The 22388-nt window shown below is 45.6% G+C and overlaps 1 pseudogene; it reads left to right on the top strand.

The window, feature by feature from the left end:
- The first annotated feature begins 2343 nt into the window (after nt 1-2343).
- On the top strand, nt 2344-16814 carry LOC136454882 (aspartyl protease AED1-like; annotated as a pseudogene).
- The last annotated feature ends 5574 nt before the right edge of the window (nt 16815-22388 follow it).

Genomic DNA, 22388 nt, shown 5'->3' with positions numbered 1-22388 from the left:
ATCCCACAAAATGGTATTTTGTGACTCGCACATCTTCCCGCTAGAGTTAAGGAATGGTGAACCCCGTGTCATGTCATCTTAATCTTAAGGTCCTCAACGGAGCATTCACATTAATTATTTTATGAGACACATTAGGAAAAATAAATAAATCCTAAAAGTCCTCACAATGATAAAAAAACATTTAGCATTAGTTTGATAGATTCTAATAACAGGCCTCTTTATAACTAAATCACGAAAATATCTGTTTTTTTTTGTGTGCAGTTAGTCTACTGATTTTCCAATGCACATGCTTGAGATTATCCAACGCACATGAGGAGAAGCTCGCAAGTAAGACAATGGAGAACATTCTTCTTTTTGTTTTCTTCACGAGAAGCTGGTCACAAGCGAAAATAAACATGGTCATATCATGGTTACCAATAGTGCGGTAGAGCGAGATGCGACGTAGTTTCGAGATAAGCAAATCATCAGTGATGCTTCCATAATTTCTTTGGAAAGATTTGAGACGTGATAGGTGTTGACGCATTGACAAGATCAGCTAACAACTGGTTGAGGTGGACATAGTGTCTTCAATAGTTAAGAGCTGAGTTGTGACGAATCCGGCAACATTTGAGGGCAAAAGAGGCCCCAATGTAATACACAAGATTGTCCAAGCATTAAATTTAGAAGAGGGCGAAAGAACTGAAAAAGTAATTGTGGTTTTATTGGGGAATGGAGCTCAAGAAAAGGAAATTCAAGATTATCTTTGATTTGTATCAATAGAAATAGCACAACCACATGATATAGAAGTGGGGAAAAAAAAGAAGATGAAAGAATGATGATAACAACTTGAAGCGAAAAAATTGATTAGTGATAGATATCATTATTCGTGTCAATCATTGCAATTGAATGAACAAAGAGATGACTAACATGTTCAAACTAATAAACACAATATTTAAAGAATGTTTTTAGAAAAATCCAAATGTTATATAATGGAAATAAAAGAAGCTACCTTCCCACACTATTTTTGCATGGGCCTCCTTAAAGTATTATCTTATGAATTAAACAAAGTTCAATTAATATTGTACACAAATTTGATAGATTTGAAAAAATAACACCCAAGCAATAGATAGTGACAACTTCTTTTATCAGGATTCAGACCCATCTGATCTTTCCATAGGGAGAAGGGTTATGAATGAACTTACAGATGAATGTGATGACGCTCATGTAGTGCTGACGATCATTGCCGATGGGTGATATTTAGCAATTTGACTGACTAACCAATACGGAGTATGTTAGACCTTTATTACATGTTAGTTACGTACTTACATACAAGGACAAGCGTGGCCGTACATACATGACAGAGCGGCAACATATATAGACGATACTACCTAGGAGTCTCAGGACTCTGGAGAACGCTCCATTGATCTTAGCAATCTTGGTCCTCCTCTCCTGTGTACAGCTCGTCGGTGAATCCAAAATTTAGACTTGCATATATAAGTTTTCGCCATCCTATGTCATTTCACACGGCTCTTCATTTTTCTCCTTTCACACTGCACTTTGACTCCAGTGTTCAACAAGGCTTTGTGATCTAGAGCATCGGCTGCATCGAGGAAAGCCATAAGGAAGAAGACAATGGAAGAATTTAGATAGAACATTCCCTTGTTTAGTTCGCGAAAAGTTTTTCCAAAAAGTGCTACAGTTTCCATCACATCGAATCTTGCGATACATGCATGGAGCATTAAATATAGACGAAAAAAAAACTAATTGCACAGTTTGGTTGGAAATTGTGAGACGAACGTTTTGAGCCTAATTAGTCCATGATTGAACACTAATTGCCAAATAAAAACGAAAATGCTACAGTAGCCAAATTTCCAACTTTTCACGAACTAAACAAGGCTATGTTTTTTTTATTTCAGATTTTTTTTCATATATAATTTCAGGATGTACTGTGCCGATTCTTAATATATTCCCCTTCCCTTCGCCAAGAGGAAAGATGAATGTGATGACGGCTCATGTGACGGGAGCGCTGACGATCATATCATTGCCGATGGGTGATATTTAGCATTTTGACTGGCAAAACAATATGTAAGTAGTCCAACCTTGATCATATGTTGCTTACAAGGACAAACGTGACCGTACATGACAGCGCGGCAATATATATATATATATATATATATATATATATATATATATATATATATATAGAGAGAGAGAGAGAGAGAGAGAGAGAGAGAGAGAGAGAGAGAGAGAGAGAGAGAGAGAGAGAGAGAGAGAGAGAGACGACAACGAATGGGATCTTAGCAATCTTCGCTCTTCCTCTCCCGTATACAGCTCGTCGGTGAATCCAAAATTTAGACGTGCATCATGGCCTCACTGCCTCTGCTCGTGTGTATCGTCCTTTGCACCTACGAATACTCCCTCGCTCATGGAATGGAGGCAACGAGCACGGCTTTGTAGCGGTGCTAACCACTGTTTCTGAGCCATAAGAAGGATTGATCCGAGTCCCTCGACAAACCATAACGAGCTAGCTCATGTGCACAATAAACCATAACGAGCTAACTCATGTGCACAACTGCTACATGAACGTGGTACATAATTCACATCAAAAGAAAAAGAAACTGTGTGTCTAGAAGAAATTTAGCTTCTCTAAATAGAATATATACCTCCTGCTGTAGCTAGTGCTGTATATATACACCTCAAATCAAAATAAGTGAAGTTACCTCGCTCCCATGCATGCAATGAGTTTTCAGTGAGGCTGGATCCGGCGGGAAGCAACACCGTGTCCATGCCACTGGTGCACCGGCACGGGTCGTGCACGCCGACGCAGAGCTCCGACAAGCCGTCGTCCTTCACCGACAGACTCCGCCGAAACCGTGCCCGCTCGAAGTACATCATGAGCAGGGTGTCCAAGGGCATGATGGGTACGACGCGAGACGACGCCGACGTGAGCATCCCGACTCACCTGGGCAGCTCCGTCGACTCGCTGGAGTACGTGGTCACCGTGGGCTTAGGCACGCCGGCCGTCTCGCAGGTCCTCCTCATCGACACCGGCAGCGACCTGTCCTGGGTGCAGTGCAAGCCCTGCAACTCCACCACGTGCTACCCGCAGAAGGACCCCCGGTTCGATCCGAGCAAGTCTTCCACGTACGCTCCCATCCCCTGCAACACCGACGCGTGCAGGAACCTCACCGGCGATGGCTACGGCGGCGGCTGCACGAGCGGCCACTAAGTAAAAAACAATTTTTAGTAACAGTTCGATTTTTTTAAGGAGCGGCTGGTGATGGAGTCACCCCTACAGTGGCGTGTTCGGGTGTCCAGACACCAGCCGTCCCTACAAATAGAGTCTGATTTGTAGAGGTGGCTCAATCACCAGCCGTCCCTGGAAATGGTATTTGTAGGGGCGGCTGGAAATTGAGCCGCCCCTACAAATGGCCCCGTATTTATAGCTCCGATTTGTAGGGGCGGCTCAATCACCAGTCACCCCTACAAATGCCCCCGTTATAAAACAGATGCAACACCTTCTTTCTCCTCGGATCACTCACTCCAACCCGTGAAAGAAAGGTGGGGAGACCTTGGGCATCTCCCAAAAATTGCTCTAATAAGGGGAAATGTTTTGGTCTCAAATTTTTTAGGGGAGAGGTTGTAGAAGGTAAGAAAATGCTATTCCATAATTTTTTAAAGTTTTAATGGTTGGTTAGTGAGTAATTAGCGTTTTATTTTTTTCTCTCTTCTATGGTGCTTGAGCTATTTATGAAGCAAATTAGACCCAAGTTTTAAATGTACTAGGGTAAATTAGGGAGGGGAACAAGATCATACCCTTATTTGGTCCATGTTTCTTGATTTTAGTGAACAATTAGTTAGTTTTATGGATGTTTCATGTGCATGTGGATCTAGATCTAGGGTTTGATTTTTTTATTAATTTTGTTTTTGTAAATTTATGTTTGATGAAATTGGACTAGGGTTTGTATGAAAGATATTGGGTAAAGTATAATTGTTGCTAATTGTTGTCTTTGAAATTGTTTATTGTAATCAATAAATATGTATTTTAATTATTTATGGATAAATGGGCCATTAATTAATTTTCCTCTACCATGGTGTGTTTGTATGCTTCATGTAATTATATTAGATTTATATTCATATATATCTGAAGTATATACAATTATTCTCAAGTAATTATTAATTTGTTTCATTTTTATATATATCTGAATAAGTAGTCCTTTAATGTTTGTTTTGTTGTTGTTGTAAAAGATGGAGTATAGGAACTCTTGGATGTATGGTTCGTTAAGGTTCAAGGCAGGTTTCCGTGAAGAGGTGGATAAATTTATTTAAGCCGCAAAGAAGCATGCAACGACATTAAAAGAGAATAAGGATACAATTATTTACCCATGTAAAGATTGCAAGAACCGTATGGCATGGATAGATGTGACTATCATCAAATCACATTTGATTATGCGAGGATTTGTTGAAGACTACACAGTGTGGATTCATCATGGTAAAACGGTTATTGTTAACGACGAGGATGAGGAGGAATACGACGACGAAACCATAGAATCCCTATCCCAATATTCAGCAGAGCTTGATGCACGAATGGATTTCGAGTTTGGCAATGAACAAGGTGGTGATGCTGGTGGTTGGGATGGTAACGACGAAGGTGGTGCCAATAATGATGGTGGAGCACGTGTCGGGGATGAAGATGATTTGAAGGACATGATTCGAGCCCTTGGACCAGAGATTTTACTAAATAGCCTGAAAGGTCTAGAAAATTTGGAAAGGGTGACAAAAGCATCGAAGGAGACTGTGTATGGTGTTGAAAAGGATTGTCCGACACATTGGACATTGCTACGTTTTGTGCTTGAGCTGCTCATCCTGAAGGCTAAGTACGACTGGTCAGACTGTAGTTTCAATGATCTATTGCATCTCCTGTCATGGGTGCTGCCACAACCAAACTCAGTTCCCACCAACACATACCAAGCGAAGAAGGTCATAAGTCCATTGACAATGGGGGTTGAAAAAAATCCATGCATGCCCCAACCACTGTATACTTTTTCGTGGCGAAATGTTCAAGTCACTGATAAATGTCCCCGGTGTGGGGCCAGCCGGTACAAGAACAATGACCTTTACGGTAGGGATGAAGCCTCCATGGGGAAAAAGAGTAATAAGAAGGGTACAAAAAAGGTGGTATAAGAATCTCAGCCCCCAGAGGACACTCCATTAGGCAACGATGCAAAGTAGAGAAGAATTCCTGCCTTGGTAACGTGGTATCTATCAGTGACCGACCGTTTGAGACGTATCTTCCTAAACCCTAAAGAAGCCGCACTCATGATATGGTGGGATGATGAGCGCAAGGTGGATGATGATAAGATTGCACACCCGACTGATTGTAGTCAGTGGCAAAGGTTTGATGAGAAGCACAAAGAATTCAGTGATGACCCAAGGAATGTACGGTTTGGTTTGAGCACTGATGGAATGAATCCCTTCAATGAGAGGATGAGCGACTATAGCACATGGCCAATGATCTTGACCATGTACAATATCCCAACATGGTTGTGTCAGAAGAGAAAGTACCTTCTCCTCACTATTCTTATTTCTGGCCCTAAACAACTAGGCATTGATATAGATGTGTTCCTCGAGCCTTTGATGCAAGAAATGGAGAGGCTATGGAGGCATGGGGAGCAGATGTACGATGCGTTCCGAAAGGAGGACTTCATATGTAGAGCAATAATATTTGTTACTACCAATGATTACTCCGCACTGTTTGCTTTATCTAGACAGATCAAAGGGAAGACGGGATGCTTGGTTTGCTTGGATGGTACTATATGGGTGTACCTGGATGCATCCAAGAAGATAGTTTACCTAGGGAACGGACGCTTCTTAAAGACAAGTCACAAGTACCACAACAAATTGTTCTTTAGATTTTATGACAACGCCCCAGAGATTGAACCCCCTCCGGAGAGATGTCATAACAGAGAACACATGTACAGAATGGTGAAAAACATACACGTCATCTATGGAAAGAAGAATCCAGATGGGACGAACAGAGATAGAAGCACACCTCCTATCGAAGGCGTACCTTTCAAGAAACAATCGATCTTCTTTCAGTATCTGCCTTATTGGCTAGACTTGGAGGTCCCCCATGCCATTGATGCTATGCACGTGCAAAAGAATGTCTTTGAGAGTCTCATTGCTACCTTGATGGACACAGGCACGTCAAAGGATGGTCTGAAAGCACGGAAAGACATGGTGCAGCTAAACGTGATGCCACAGCTTCACCCGATACCTGAGGCTAATGGAAAATACACTCTGCCCGCGGCGTGCTTCAACCTAACACCAGACGAGAAGAGAGCTATATGCACTTTCCCGAGGGGGATCAAAGTCCCGACTGGGTTTTCAGCAAATGTGAAGAAGCTAGTGTCGATGAAGGACTTGTCAATAACACACTACAAGGCTCACGATTGCCATGTGATGCTGACAGTGTTTCTACCTATTGCAATCAGGGCTATAAAGCTAGAGTTCTTGAAAATGGCCATCACCCGCATGTGCTACTTCTTTTCAAAGATCTCATAGAAGACGATTGGCAAGGAAGAGCTAAGTGACCCACATGAATTTGTGGTTGAGACACAAAACCAATTGTAGATGTGTTTACCTCCTGCTTTTTTGATATAATACCACATCTCATGATTCACATGGTTCATCAAATACAGGCGCTTGGCCCTTACTACTTGCATGAAATGTGGTCCTACGAGCGGTTCATGTCGGTTCTAAGTCGATACATGCATAATCGAGCATACCCAGAGGGCTCCATGATAGAGGGTTACAGTACTGAAGAAGTTGTCGAGTGTTGTCAAGAGTATCTAAAAGTACAGAAAGGGATTGGTAAACCCAATTCTCATCACAAGGGTAGGCTGGCTGGGAAGGGCACTAGTGGTAGAAAAGTGTTCATCGATCATAATTACAAAGAAGTGAGTCGGGCGCATTACAGTGTCTTGCAGAGTACACAACTGATGCAACCGTATATTGATGAACACTTGGCTATCATTATGGTAGAGAGAAATGGCCGTTCGGATGATTGGGTCATGAAACAACACAAGCAACGACTAACTACATGGTTGAAGGACCAAAACATACCGCCTGGAGAAACTATAGACTCTATTACCATCAGTAGGTTGGCGGAGGGGCCATCGAGACAAGTGACATCTTGGAATGCTTATGACATCAATGGGTATACGTACTATACCCACGCAAAGGATAGTAAATATGTGAACCAAAACAACGGCGTTCGAATAGAGGCTCTCGATGGATTAGGGCGAAAGATCCAATACTTTGGCATCATTGAAGAGATATGGAAACTTAACTATGGAAGGGATATAACGGTGGCCTTGTTTCGATGCCGCTGTATCAAACAACGCCAACTGAACGAGATCGGATTAAGAGTCATGGACCTCGAGAATCTAGGCTACCAAGATGACCCTTGGGTGCTCGCTTCACGTGTCGCACAAGTTTTCTATATGTCTGACCCACAAAGTAACCTTCCCCTAAAGAAGAAGACAAATCACGTGGTTGCCTCCGGAAAATAGCACATTATTGGAGTTGATGGCGTGGATGATGTTGAAGCTTACAATAACTACGATGAGATGCCGCTATTCATAGACTTTTCTAAGAAGATCAGTGTTGTAGAAAAGAACCTCCCCAAAGACATATTGCCATGGGAACGAAAAGGTGTCAAGGGGAAAGTCGTTACAGCGGGCTAGCTAGTTGTTTAACGTGGACTGTTTATGTAAATGTGTGTTTGTAAGACTTCATTTATGGATGCGTGTGAGACTATATATTTATGTACGTGTATAAGACTATATATTTTTGTATATGTGTGAGACTATATTTATGCATGTGTGTGAGACTACCCTTTGCAACATCCAGATGACTCTATTTGAAGTTGCAAATCTTGTTTGAAGTTGCCAATTATTAAAATTCAAAATGTCAACTGTTCAAATTTGGTAAATGAAAATATGATCAAAATAAAAGTTGTACATATTGATAAGTTCTACAACTTTGGTACTCATGAGTTTTTCATCTGAAATCATTTGTTTCAAGTTGAAATTGTTTGAATTTTAAAATTTGAATCGTTCAAACAAAGTCACATGACAAGATGACCAAAATAAAAGTTGTACATGTCGATGAGTTATACAACTTTTATGTTTACAACATTTTCATTTTATTTCATTTAATATCATAAAATTGTAGTCGAAGTTTTAAAATTCAAATTTTTAATTTTTGTTTTTTATATTGTTTTGACTACAATTGTTTATATATATATATTTATTCATATATAGAATAATACAAAATATTATATTTGTGCATATACACAAATTTTTTATATTACTTTGTGTTTTTATAATAAAAAATATAGAATTTATAATTTAAAAAATAGAAACTATTTGTAGGGGCGGCTGGATCAGGAACCACCCCTACAAATTCATTTGTAGGGGCGGCTGCATCAGAAACCCCCCTACAAATAGTCCCAAGTATAAATAAGAGGGCGCACGGGAGTCAGACTTTCTGGGCATTGTCTTCATCCTCCGACACCGTTAGGCTGCCCCGTGCCCGCGCCCGCCCACACCTGGCCCCCGGCGTCCCGCACCCGCCCCCTTGCCCCTGCGTCGCCGCTGCACCCTCTCGGACATCTCCCAACGCTGACGACCCCTCTCTGCACCCCTGGGCCGCAACGCGACATCCCCGAGCTGCCACGACGGCTAGGGTTAGAGCCCCAGCCGGCCGACACGTGCCGCCGCCCCATCTCGATCTACCCCCGGTGCTCCCTCCCCCGACGAGCGTCCATTCTACCCCCGGTGCTCCCTCCCCCGGCGAGCGTCCGCGGTGCTCCCTCACCCTGCGAGCGCCTCGGTGCCTGAGCTCTCCGCCGTCCACACGCTCCTCCCCTACCGTCCTCGCTCCCTTCCCCGACCAGCCGACACGCCACCACCGCCCCATCTTGATCCGCCCCCGGTGCTCCCTCCCTAGGCGAGCGCCCCGGTGCCTGAGCTCTTTGCCGTCTGTGCTCCTCCCCCTAGCGTCCTCGCTCCCTCTCCCAAGCTCTTCGCCGTCCACGTTAGGGTTTGGTGTGCGCGCACCTCCACCGGCGAGCGGGCAAGCTGCCAGTGCTGCCCGGCATCCGCGGTCCTCCACCGGCGTCGACGCTCCTCCACCGACGTCCGTGCTCCTCCACAGCCCCCCTACAAACGACAGGTTTGGATCCACCACTGCTCTGCTCGCTGAATGCTGCTCACTGCTCCAGCACTCCGATCCACCAGTGCTCAGTTATATGTGCATTGTCGACATATATGCAATACTGCAAATTGGTTTGCGTGTACAACTGGACATGCTTGTACAATTGGATGCCCCAATTTGGATCCACCACTGCTCCACTCCGCTTGCTGCTCAAAATTGAAATAGGCTTCCAATTGTAGAAGCTGTTAATGCTTATCTTAGACATGATGATGGCTATTTCGATTTTTACACGCTGAGCAAAGTGCCTAGAGTAATGGGAACTATACATGATGTTCATGCCCATTTTGATTCACACTGAGCAAAGTGCCTTAGGTTAATGATGTTAGATTTTTTGGCGCAGGAGGAGCACCCTTAGGTGCGGCAGCCGCACCTTACTTACGATTGTTGTCTGCAATTTTTGCTAGCTAATAATCAGTACACCCCCTCAGTGCATGCTCCCTGTCTAATTAGCACTATTTCCTGTTGGTATCTGTGGACTGATTAGTAGCTTTGATGAGAACTTGGGTTATTAATTGAGACCTAAGGCACTTTGCAATGATGTTTCTATACATTCTTAATAGTATTATTTCCCATTTGTAGAAGATGTGGCACATGGATGAAGCTAAAGAACAAACTTGTTTATTAAGAACTACATTTGATTTATTTTAGCTGTCCTACTTGAGTGCTTGTCTTGCTGCTTTTCTCCGTCTTAAGTGCTTGTACTCATTTTCTGCCATTTGCAACAGCTCATTAGCTCATTAATCCTAGCTGTTCTGGTCCCAGATACATATAGAGCTGTCCATTTTTGGGAGATATGATTTTTTTGATGTCACTGTCAGGTTTTCACCGTGTGCTATATAGTTCTGCATTTTTTGTATTTCTACCATGTTAACATCAAAACTAGCTCTTGTTGCACACTATGTAGTTCTAGTGCTTTTCCTAAGATTTCCAAAATGGTTAAGTACATAATTTACCATGGTCTACAACTCCGGCTATGATTTATTTTGACTGAATTGCTATTGTCCAAATGCTCAGTTCCAGTTAACTTTTAGTTTAGCAGATAACCTATGAATCACCTCTTGATGAAAATAAAAGAGTTGTAGTGCTTTTCTTAAGCTTTTTAAAATGTTAAAGAACACACCTTTTCATGGTCTAGAACTCTAGATACGAGTGTTTAAAGTTAATGTCAAGATCTGTCCAAGTCTGAACAGATTTGCTGGTACATGATGTTTGGTCTTGTTATCTATTGTATCCTCTTGAGATGATAATAAGGAAGTTTTAGATAACTTAATAATCTTTCTAGAATGTTAAGGATCATGTTTGTTGGAGGAATAGAACTCTAGATATGCTTTTATGAAGTTACTGTTAGTTTCCTTTTCATACTACTACTATTTTCTCGGCTTACACTTGATTTAGTGTTCTAATCTGTGATGTCAAAGAATTCTAACTGAGTTTTCGATTTCTACTACTACTCCAAACTGAATTCTAACTGAATTCTACTACTACTACTCTATCTGTTGCTCTATCACTGGATATTAGATACTAGTCTTAACTGAATTTTGCCTAATGTTGCTGGTGCTCTACTATCTACTCTCTTCTCTCTTCTATGGCTCCTGCTGGCTGCTCTTCTGTCTATTCTACTCACTGAGCAAATGCTTCTATGGCTTCATATGCTTTTCTTGGCCACCTTTCCTCAAGTTTTAGTAAAAATTAAAAATACACTATTGTGGCCGGTGGCTACTAATCTTCTCTATACTTGCTGTTTTCTCTGTACTCCTCTTCTACTACTACTCTCCTCTACTCCACTCTACTCTCCTCTCCTAAGCAGCTGCCGATTTTTTTGCTACTTCTACTACTTCCCTACTACTACTGTCTACTACTTCTGATTGTTCGATCTGCTTATCAAGTTCGGAAGATATTAAGCATATGATGTTCTTACATTGTCATGTTGCTTTTTCTGGGAAGCAGCACCTGCTTTTTTTTGCCAAATCTCCCCTCTCCTCTATTTGTTGCCACCTTTCCTATCCTCTATGTTTTGGAAGCAGCACCTGCTTTTTTTTGCCAAATCTCCCCTCTCCTCTCCTCTCCTTTGTTTTGTCGATGATGAAATTATCCAAGTCCATACATTATATGGAATATGAGCTGATGATCAAGAACTTGTGAGGAACTTGGCATCATTAGCAGCCGCCCCTACATTACCTTCTCCTCTCTTCTCTGTTATGATGCCTTGATGCTCCAAGTTCATGATCAAATGATGATTGACATGTTTCTGAGGCCTCTACTACTGCTACTACTCGTTTTTTGATATATTGTTGTTTTATAGGACTACTTTGGTTTATAGACCTTTTTTATTTCTTATACCTTCTCGCGTACCTAAAGCACAATTTCTTGCATCTATTAGAACAAAGCGCAAAATAATATCGTGGACACCAGACAGTGTAGCCCGATGCCCCGAGCCTGATGAGCAGCCAACCCTTGAGGAGCAAGCACTAGAGGACCAGCTTACTCAGGAATAGTTCGATAACGAGGTAGAAAAGGATCTAGAAGTGATGTTTACTTAGGAGCAGTGTGACGAGGAGGAAGGCCCCGAAGGAGAGGCTGCTGAAGGCGAAGAAGAAGAGGATGATGATGATGATGACTCAGAAGAGGGATATGAAAGTCCCGAGGATCCTTTCCCACGTGAAGCCAGAAGGAGGCCAATGGAGGAAAATTTGGACAAGGATTTTGACCCGAACGAGGAGGTAGGAAAAAAGCCTTAGCTTGTAAATTTTGCTAAAGCTTTGGCTGTGTTACCTCTGCTAACACTTTGACCTGTCGTATATACAGGTCCCTCTTGAAACTCGAAAAAGACGACGTCGACGTCTGCGACATCTCGCTAGACAAGACGGAGTAGAGGAAAGGAGAGCAGAGGCAACAACCACAGAGACGGATCACGATGCCTCTGCTCCACAAACTCAAGACACAACCTCGACTACCAAGCCTAAGAGGAAACGAGGGGATAGAAAAGGAAATCTATATCTAGATAAGGCATGCTATGTGATAACGGAGGTCGGGCTAGCAGGGGAGATTCTTGAGCCGAAGGAATTAAGAGGAAAATTCTATAATGCGATCGAGGCCCTAGTAAGAGATAAATTGAACCTAACAATCCCTAACTAGAAAGAGGTACCAGAGAACACAAAGAATGCACTATAGGATAGGCAGCTGAAGGTCAATTTTAGATTTCTAGAGGGTAAGCACGAATTGGTAAAAAAATGCTATCAGGATGATGGGAGAGTCATTCCAACGTTGGAGGTCGGAGCTCAACACAAAGTATATCCAAAAGGGGTTAACTCCCTTCAACGAGTTCGGCAAAATAACTCCTAGTCAATAGGAGGAGCTCGTGGCTCAGAAGACTTCACCAGAGACATTGGAGCTCAGTGCCCGTAACACCGAGCTGGCGAAGAGGAACAAACACCACCATCATCTAGGCCCCGGTGGCTACTATGCCAAGGTAGAGCAGTTTAGGAAGATGGACGAAGAGGCCACAACTGCTGGGAATATCGATGTGATGAATTTGAAGGTACGCTCAAGGAACTGGATATATGCGAGGAGTACAGAATCATCCAGCAGTAATCTTAAGTTTGATAAGCTGGAGAACCAAGAGGCGGTATCAAGGATACTGAAATATGCTGAAGACAAGGAGAAGGGCTCATTCAATCCTTCTAGAGAGAGGGACGAGCTTAGCCTTGGCTTGAGAAACAAGGAGCACATAGGCCGCACCAGGGGGCTAGGGAAAAGGACGACATGGAAGTAAGGATTTAAAGAGGACAAGCACATGTACAAGAAACATGGTCGAGACTGGGAGACTAGTCTTGAGCTCCAAGTGAAGGCTCTAGTTGCGAAGGCTCTGGAGGATCAAGGACTGTCTATGGAGCCACGGATATTAGTGACGCCACCGGGAGAACTAGCATTAGTTGGTAGCCCTATGAAAGTTCCTAGCAGCCAAGGTTCCACTACAGCCACAACCCCAGTCGATCGCATACGGGAACCAACTAGTTGCACCTTGGTGTTTCTTAGTGGCCTGTAGAACACTGTGATGAAGGTGGCAACGGGTGTGGCACATCCTCCGGTGGCTTACACCACAATAATAAGATACCACCAGACTATACTAGGGTCGAGGTGCATACAGTGAAGCCCGAGTTTATGAAGTGGAGGATAGACTACGCAACTCCCGAGGGGCTGGTGTTACTCGAAGACGTTATGGGGCAGTTCATCCTCTGGCACAAATGGGACATTATATTGACTGCTTCTTCGCCGCCCCCCCCTCTCCCAAAGTTGGAGCGAGTTGTTGAGGTCAAGGAGATATTTTCACCGTCTCGTGACCCCCACATTCCTGAGATGCCATATTCTTCCCCGCCTCCTAGCGAGTATGTGCCTGATGAGATGCCACAACCTTCTCCTGCTCATACCGAGCAAGTGCATCATGAGATACCACAGTCTTCTCAACAAGCACAGCCGATACATGAACAACGAGTGCCTCCTGAAGAAGCTGCAGCACAAGCAGATGAGGACGTGCCTGAATGGGAACTTCAAAAGAAGCATCCAATCACCATAAGGCCAGTTTATGTTCCGATCAAGACATCTCGTCGGTGTCCAAGTGGTATTCCCATGACCAGTTCAAGCCTGAGAACCAAGTTAAAAAAGTCCCATCACGGGGTTCTAAGGAGGCCATCACTAACAAACTCCACCAAATTGCAAAGCAGTATCCAAATGTTGATGCCATCAAATGGTCAAAGGATTGCCCGAAAACATATGAAAGAGGCAAGCCCTTCCTACCAAATCGGGATATCCAGCGCCTACCACTTGGAATGAGAAGGTTCCATGATTGATACTTGCGTGTTCTCCCAACGAGCATAGATATCATACAAGCATGCTTCCCCACCGGCACATTTAGAAGCCTAGCCGGGAAAATTATCTTTGACTTCAATGACATGCAAACATGCTTTCACCTAGGAGAAATGGAGATGAATCTAATTCGCACGTGGTGCCTGTAAGTCCTTGTCCTCCCGATATGATATGAATATAATCTTTGAATTTTGTTGTAACTAACCCACGCCGTGATTTATAGAATGGAAGTGCACATTGTCAAACAAATGCCAAGTGTGAAAGCCGGGTATGTGGACCCTTAAGCTATAGCCCAAACAAATTTTAATTACCCTAAACGGTGGACACTGGATGCCAAAGAGCTAGCTGCTGCAAAGACTCTTCGGGAGAAAGAGCACATCCGTACGGCGAAACTAAGGGAAGAGTCCCTTAAGGTTGTGGCATACATTGTCCTGGCTTTCAAAAATCTCCAACAACACTCTACTATATGGCTACCATACAACTTCGAGTAAGCTCAACTCTATACTTAAAGCTTTGTTCGATATATTTTATTCGATGCAAAAGAGCTTATCTAGTTCTATGATTAAATCCATGCAGCAACCACTGGATTTGTATAGTCGTCGATGTCGGGAGGAGCATGGCATGGGTCTTTGATTCATTAGATAAGGACACGGTGACATACAAAGACTTCATATCGATTCTCAAGACGTATACATATCGACAATCCTCATTAGCTTATATGTTTATATACATACTTGTAACATTCACTTTTGGATACTAACAAGTTGTATTTACTAAAATAATTTGAACATGACATTTAGGTTCTATGTCACTAATCATCATGGAAGGCATGATCCAGCAAGGAAGAAAAAGTTGGCTATAAAAATACTATGTGCGGTAAGTGTAACTTACTTCTTTAGTACTCCGTTACATGGCTGTCAAACGCATTACTTAACATTTTTATATGCAAAACACACAGTGACCCAAGCAGAAGCCTGGGAGTGTACATTGTGGATACTATATATGTTCTATAATGAGTAACACCGGTGGCTACAGGAGACACCCCTTAAGGATAAGTTTGAACCTCTTCACCCGTAGTATAAAAACTTCGTAAATGATATGAAATACTAAACCGAAACTTGTTCTCTTGTAGTGGAGAGAAGAGAAAGGAATAAAAAGAGACCCATACAAGGATGACCAACTCTAAGAGCTCGTCGGCGACCTTTGCAACTTCATATTGGACCAGATTGTACACGTCAGAGGCGCCTACCATGACCGAGAGTCTGAGTTAGGTACAAATCCTCAGTACCAACACCTTCGTGAGACTGAAAGACTAGCTCTAGGACGTTGATAACAATATGTATGTAATTTGTATATTTAATGATGGATTGTATATATTCTTGTGAATTGGACTTGTAATTGTAGTTTATAGAATACTCTTGTGCTTGTAGTCGCGGGGCGTTCGGCAACGCGAAGACTGGTCGCGGGGCGTGCGGCAACGCGAACGCGGTTCGGAACGTTGGTCGCGGGGCGTTCGGCAACGCGAACGCGATTCGGAATGTTGGCCGCGGGGCGTTCGGCAACGCGAACGCGGTTCGGAACGTTGGTCGTGGGACGTTCGGCAACGTGATCTTGAATTGTAAATTTGAATTTTTTTTACAGAAAAACGTACTGTAGGGGCGGTTCTAGATTGAACCGCTCCTACAAATAGATTTGTAGGGGCGGCTGGTCATACGAACCGCTCCTACAAATCGATTTGTAGGGGTGGCTCAATCACCAGCCGCCCCTATAAATCGATTTGTAGGGACGGCCTGAAAACCGCCCCTACAAATACATGATTTGTAGAGACCCTTGCGTAGGGACGGCTGGGCAAACCGCCCCTACAAAGGATTACCAGCCGTCCCTAGAAATGCTTTTTTTTAGTAGTGGGCGGCGCACAGTGTGGATTCGCCATCACGTACGGAGACGGCTCGCAGACGAGGGGCGTGTACAGCAACGAGACGCTGGCGCTGGCGCCTGGGGTGGCCGTGAAGGATTTCCACTTCGGGTGTGGCCACGACCAGGACGGTCCTGACAAGTACGACGGCCTATTGGGTCTCGGAGGCGCACCGGAGTCGCTCGTCGTGCAGACGTCCTCCGTCTACGGTGGCGCCTTCTCGTACTGCCTCCCGGCTCTAAACAGCCAAGCGGAGTTCCTTGCCCTCGGCGCCCGGAGCGGCGTCAACACATCCGGCTTCGTGTTCACGCCGATGATCCGAGAAGAGAAGACATTTTACGTGGTGAATATGACCGGCATCACCGTAGGCCGGGAGCCCATCGACGTCCCGCCGTCGGCGTTCTCCGGGGGCATGATCATAGACTCCGGCACGGTCGTCACACAGCTCCAGCACACTGCGTACAACGCGCTGCAGGCCGCGTTCCGGAAGGCCATGGCGGCGTACCCCCTGGTGCCGAACGGGGAGCTCGACACCTGCTACAACTTTACCGGCTACAGCAACGTCACCGTGCCGAGGGTTGCTCTCACGTTCAGTGATGGCGCCACCTTCGACCTCGACGTCCCCAATGGGATTCTGTTGGACGACTGTCTGGCTTTCCAGGAGTCAGGGCCGGACAACCAGCCCGGAATCCTTGGCAACGTGAATCAGCGCACACTGGAGGTGCTGTACGACGCCGGTCGTGGTAGAGTCGGATTCCGGGCTGCTGCCTGCTGAAGTATCGGTTTGCTGCGGCCTGCTACAAGAGTGATTTAAATCACCCATGCATACTCATTATTGAAAGATAAATAATGTCAAAGGTACCATAGGGATGACAAAGAAGCTGAATACTCACTCTTTGGTTACTTGTGACTGCTGTGGTTATGTTTGTCAACATCCTTGTGGCCTTCGCTTCAAATTTCAAAAAATAACCCAAAGCAGACAACATTTTTTAGCATTATTAGTTTTTTTTAAATCAAAAGGCACCTGCTTCAAGACAATAACATGAATACTCACTCATCTCGTGGCAATGCATAATTTTGTTCTGCTGACCGAGAGCTGGCGACCATGCATGGAGGCCGGAGGCTATCTCGTACGTGAACTGCAGCGAGATGTAAAAGGAGAAAAATTGAATGAAACAGTAATAAGATGTAAAATAACATTGAAAAGATTTTCGGCAGCCGCTTCCTGTTTACACAAGAATCTAAGCACAGGGAGCAAATGTACGGTACTGGATTATTGATAGTTCTACGACCAGATTCTACTTGTTGGTTACAGAAAACAGATAACGAAAAACAGTTACTCTCTATATTGGAGTACCTTTTGAACATTTGAAATGCATTCTTATGCAACCAAAGGGAACTTGCCAAATCATTGTAAGGACAGCAAGAAGGGGGGGGGGGGGGGGGGGGGGGTGGAGATTATAGTATGGAGCAGAGCACCAAGCAGGTGAGATATCCATTGAGGAACATAGCTCCAAGCACACTTGAATTTTCTCTGTTCATGGATATTGTCAAAAAAAAATTAGGAAGCCCTGTTCTCAAGAATCAGTATTAGGATAATATCATGTAGCAAAAGTAAATTTATGGAGCATCTTTTGAAAAATCTCGAATGCAACAAATGAATTGAAATGAGCAGTAATCACCTTTTAGGCATAGAAATTTCAGCAATAAACATAAGTTTAATTGTAACTCACCATTCATATTGTATTAGAAGAATTCCCGGCGCGTTGCTGCGGAATTAGCGATGGTTCTCATATTATTATTATGGAGTATGGAGTATTTAGAACTTAGATATAATTTAGAAACGTAAGCAGCTACTTGTCTATCGGACAAACTCAGAAATTATAAATGCACTCTTTTCTATCTTACAAAAAGGTCTCAAGTATTGTGGGGGGTACGACCCCGATTACCTACGGCAGGCCACATGAGCTGCGCCCCCAGGGGCGGCCCAGCCCACAAGATGAAGCCTTGCGGGGCACGACGCTGCTCGGCGCCTCCCACAAGACACCGGAAAGATATCCCGAAGATACTACAAGATCTGTTAGGATACGTATGATCCCGTGATTCCTATAATCTGTTATTACTTTCCGGTTATCTCTCAGATCTAACCGACTTGCAACCCTGCCCTTCGGACTATATAAGGCGGACATGGACCCCCTCCAAACACACGCAATATCATACGATAGCCAATACAATCCAACAGACCACAGGAGTAGGGTATTACGTCATACAGACGGTCTGAACCTATCTAATTCGTGTGTCTCTGTTGCGTTCTTGTTCTTGATTACACGTATCTCTGCCGATCAATATACCTTCGTGGGACACCACTCGGAGGACTGCCGACGATATTCTGTCGATAGTTGATTCGTCAGGTAGGGGTGTTCATGCTGTTTCTATATCGAACAAGATGGTACGTTCCGCAGGCTCTTCGTCCCTCCCACAGCTCGGCCAGATCTTCATGGTCGGATCAATCTCGTGGATCATCAACGCTGATGGAGTCGGAGAGCTCATCGTGCCGGTGCAGATCGATACTACGCCGACCACCCCAACACCTACAACAGTAGATCCAATCTTGGAACCGCCTCCGAGGTCGTCTTCACCAACAACTCGCCGCCCGCTTCTTCGCTACCAGAGGAGGCAGATCAACAACCACGATCTGATCGCATCCATCAATCGGGTTGGTCAGAAGCTCGCCAATTGTCTCTCCATCGCCGAATCGACTCTGGACACTCTCGTTCAGCGCCGATCACCCTCCGATCCAGATCTATCGAAAGCTGCTCGGGAAACTCTGAGGGTTACGGCCCTACCCTTCGGACTCAGCAACGTCGCCGCCACCTACCAAGATGCCCTAAGGAGCAAATTTGCTGACCAGGTTGGAGATGTCCATCCTCTCGCTGACCAGATCACCGGCCAGCCTCTGCTGGCCGTCAACATGCTGCACGTCAGCCGACGCCCCAGAGTATCCCTCCAAATCATCCTGGAAGAGAATCCGGACTCCGAGTCGTAGGGCTCTACGGAGACCATCGCCGAAACCACTACCGAGCTACTTCCTCTCCCTCCTTTCCGTGGGGGTGCAATCTTCAACGTCAGCGTCGACAGCCCCCTGCGTGAAGGGGAAACCGAGGACCGCGCCGCTCGCGTCAATAGGAACGTCAACTGTGCGTAGTGCCGAGCAAACAAGGCTGCCCTTGCGATGGCCGAGGCTCAGCTTGACTCGCAAGGAAGGCCACTCCAACGCAACCTCGATGATGAGTTTGTCTGTGTTGACGGCCACGACATCTACAAGACTCCAAGCGCCAATCTGGCAGTGGCCGTCAACGATCTCACCCAGCTCCCACAGACACCAGAGGTTGCCAAAGTCGTCGCCATGCTTAAAGCGGCGCACTGTCAGGTCAACAAGATTCGCCAGGATCAGAGACCTTCATACTCCATAACCTCGATTCACCGATCAGCCGCGCCAAGATCCGATCGCCAGCCAAGTCGCTTCACCGACCAGCACCACGATGACAAGTAGCCCCTTTAGGGGGAGCTAGGGACAACCACGTCGAGCACCTTCGCCAACATGACCAGGAGGTCAACTAGGACATCCAAGTGCACCTCAACAATCTCTGGGATGCGCGACGATGTATCAATGAACGCCGCTTCAGTCATCATGAAGACGAATTATGCCACTGCCAGGAGTACGAGCAAGAGTACGATAACCCAGACTCAGCTCTCGAGCCGCTCAACATCGCCAACGTTGCAGATCACGGCGCCAACAACCCCGAAGGGCCCCCAACGTTCACAAGGGCGCTCCAAACACTTTAGTGGCCCCATGGTTTCAAAATCACCTGGGTTGAGGCCTACGAGGGAAGGATGAACCCAACACAGTGGCTATAGGCTTACGCCACTGCTGTCCGCGCCGCCGGAGGAGACACCAGCGTCATGGCAAACTATCTTCCCGTCATGCTCATGCCAACCGCCATGAGCTGGTTCACAAGCCTCGCCCTAGATTCCATCGGATCCTAGGAAGAGCTGAAGAAGGTCTTCACCGACAACTACATGGCTACATGCACTCGGCCAGGCACCAAGCATGATCTAAACCGCATCTACCAAAAGCCGTCTGTGCTCCTCCGTAGCTACATCAGACGCTTTTCCGAGATGAGAAATTCTATTCCCAACATCACGGAAGCTGAGGTCATCACCGCCTTCATCCGAGGACTCCATCATCATGAGCTTCACTCCAAGTTCAATCGCAAGCTGCCCATAGGGATTGGTGAGATGATCATGACCGCCAACCAGTACACCGACACCGATGAAGCCGAGGTGCACTTCAATGAAGATGCAGGCACTCATCGCCCAACTCGCCACAGCGACGATCACCCCGACGATCGGTGCCACAACGACCGCCGCTACGATGACTGCAATCATCACCGGGACAGTGGCCGTGATCGGCCAAAAGGCTCAAAGTCTGGTCAATATCACCGCCGCCGACCATACCATATCATAACCGTTGTTAACGAGCCTCGAGCCATGCGCAACTACGATGAGCAGTACAAGAAGATCCTCAATGGCCCGTGCCCTCTCCATAAGAACACCAAGCATAAGATGAAGGATTACCTCGGCTTGGCTAAGGAATTCCAGGACAAAAAGCTAGATGACGACAACAATGACGGAGTCAGAGGCCGTCGACCACCGAGGGGCAACAACAATGCCTTCTAGGATCATGACAAGGTGGTTGCCACCATCTTCAGGGGCCTCACCTTCGCTAAGAGCAGAAGAGAATGGAAGCTCGCCGCCCGCCGGGTGCTCGCCGTCACTACAGAAGATGCCGTCGGCAACCCTAGCTATCGCCCTTGGTCTGAGGTCCCCATCACCTTCAGCAGGGCCGACCAGTGGGCAGATATCCCTTACATGGGGCATTTCCCCCTTGTTCTCGACACAACCATCTAGAAAGCGCTTTTTAGAAAAGTGTTCGTCGATGGTGGGAGCGCTCTGAAGCTCCTCTTCGTCGGAGCCCTAAAGGAGTTGGGCCTCAGGATAACAGATCTCACACCCTCAGACTCCTTCTAGGGTGTGGTACTTGGTAGGGTGTCCAAACCGCTTGGAGAGGTCACCCTACCAGTACAGTTCGACATGGCAAGCAACTACCGTGTTGAGCACATCAACTTCTATGTCGTTGACTTCAACACCGCCTACCACGCCATACTTGGTTGGCTAGCTCTGGCCAAGTTCATGGCTGTACCACACTATGCTTATCTAGTGCTGAAGATGCCTTCACCTGCAAGAGTCCTAGCCCTATGGGCCAACCTCTCCATCGCCTACGCCTACAAGACAGAGAGTCTTGCCCTCGCTGAAGCCACTGACCTCTCCATCTAGATGGCCAGTGTGGTCACCGCCGCTAAGATGGTGCCCACTAATGACCTAGAGATCCTATCGCTGGAACCTCCATGCGCCTCCACCAAGTCCAAAGAAACCAAGGAAGTTGGCCTCAGCCTCGACGATCCTTCCAAGACCATGAAGATTGGGGCTCACCTCGACCCCAAATAGGAAAGTGCGCTTGTCTCCTTCATACGTGCCAACGCTGATGTGTTTGCTTGGAAACCTGTAGACATGCCGGGGGTACCATGGGAGAAGATCGAGCACTCCTTGAATGTCTCGCCGACCACCAAACCAATCAAGCAGAAACTTCGACGATTAGCGCTAGACAAGAAGGAGGCTATTAGGGTAGAAATAAAACTGCTCCTAGCTATCGGATTCATAAAAGAAGTGTATCATCCTGAGTGGTTAGCAAACCATGTTCTCGTTCAAAAAAAGAATAAAGAATGGAGAATATGCGTTGATTACACTGATCTTAACAAACACTGCCCTAAAGACCCCTTTGGTCTACCTCAGATAGATGAGGTTATAGACTCCACCGCCGACTGTGAACTGCTCTCCTTCCTCGACTGTTACTCCGGCTATCACCAGATCTCCCTTAAGGAAGAAGACCAACATGGTCACCGAGTTCCCACTGGGGGATATTCTCCGCAACAAAGAGGCCAGTGGCCGTATCTTCAAGTGGGCTATCGAGCTCGGCACTTACTCCATCGAAATCAGAAGCAGGCCTACCAACAAGTCTCAGGCGCTCGCTGATTTCATCGCCGAGTGGACCAAGATTCAAGAGCCCATCGCCGCTACTTGCCCCAAGCACTAGGTGATGTACTTCGACGGTGCTCTCAACATCAACAATGCTGGGGTGGGCATTCTATTCATCACACCGACCAAGGATAAGCTTTGATATGTTCTCCAAATACATTTTTTGGCCTCCAACAACACCGTCGGATATGAA

Source organism: Miscanthus floridulus, chromosome 5 (assembly GCF_019320115.1).
Source record: "Miscanthus floridulus cultivar M001 chromosome 5, ASM1932011v1, whole genome shotgun sequence".
NCBI classification, from domain to species: Eukaryota; Viridiplantae; Streptophyta; class Magnoliopsida; order Poales; family Poaceae; genus Miscanthus; species Miscanthus floridulus.
Note: the sequence above shows the minus strand (reverse complement) of the source record. Positions and strands in the feature narration are given on the sequence as shown.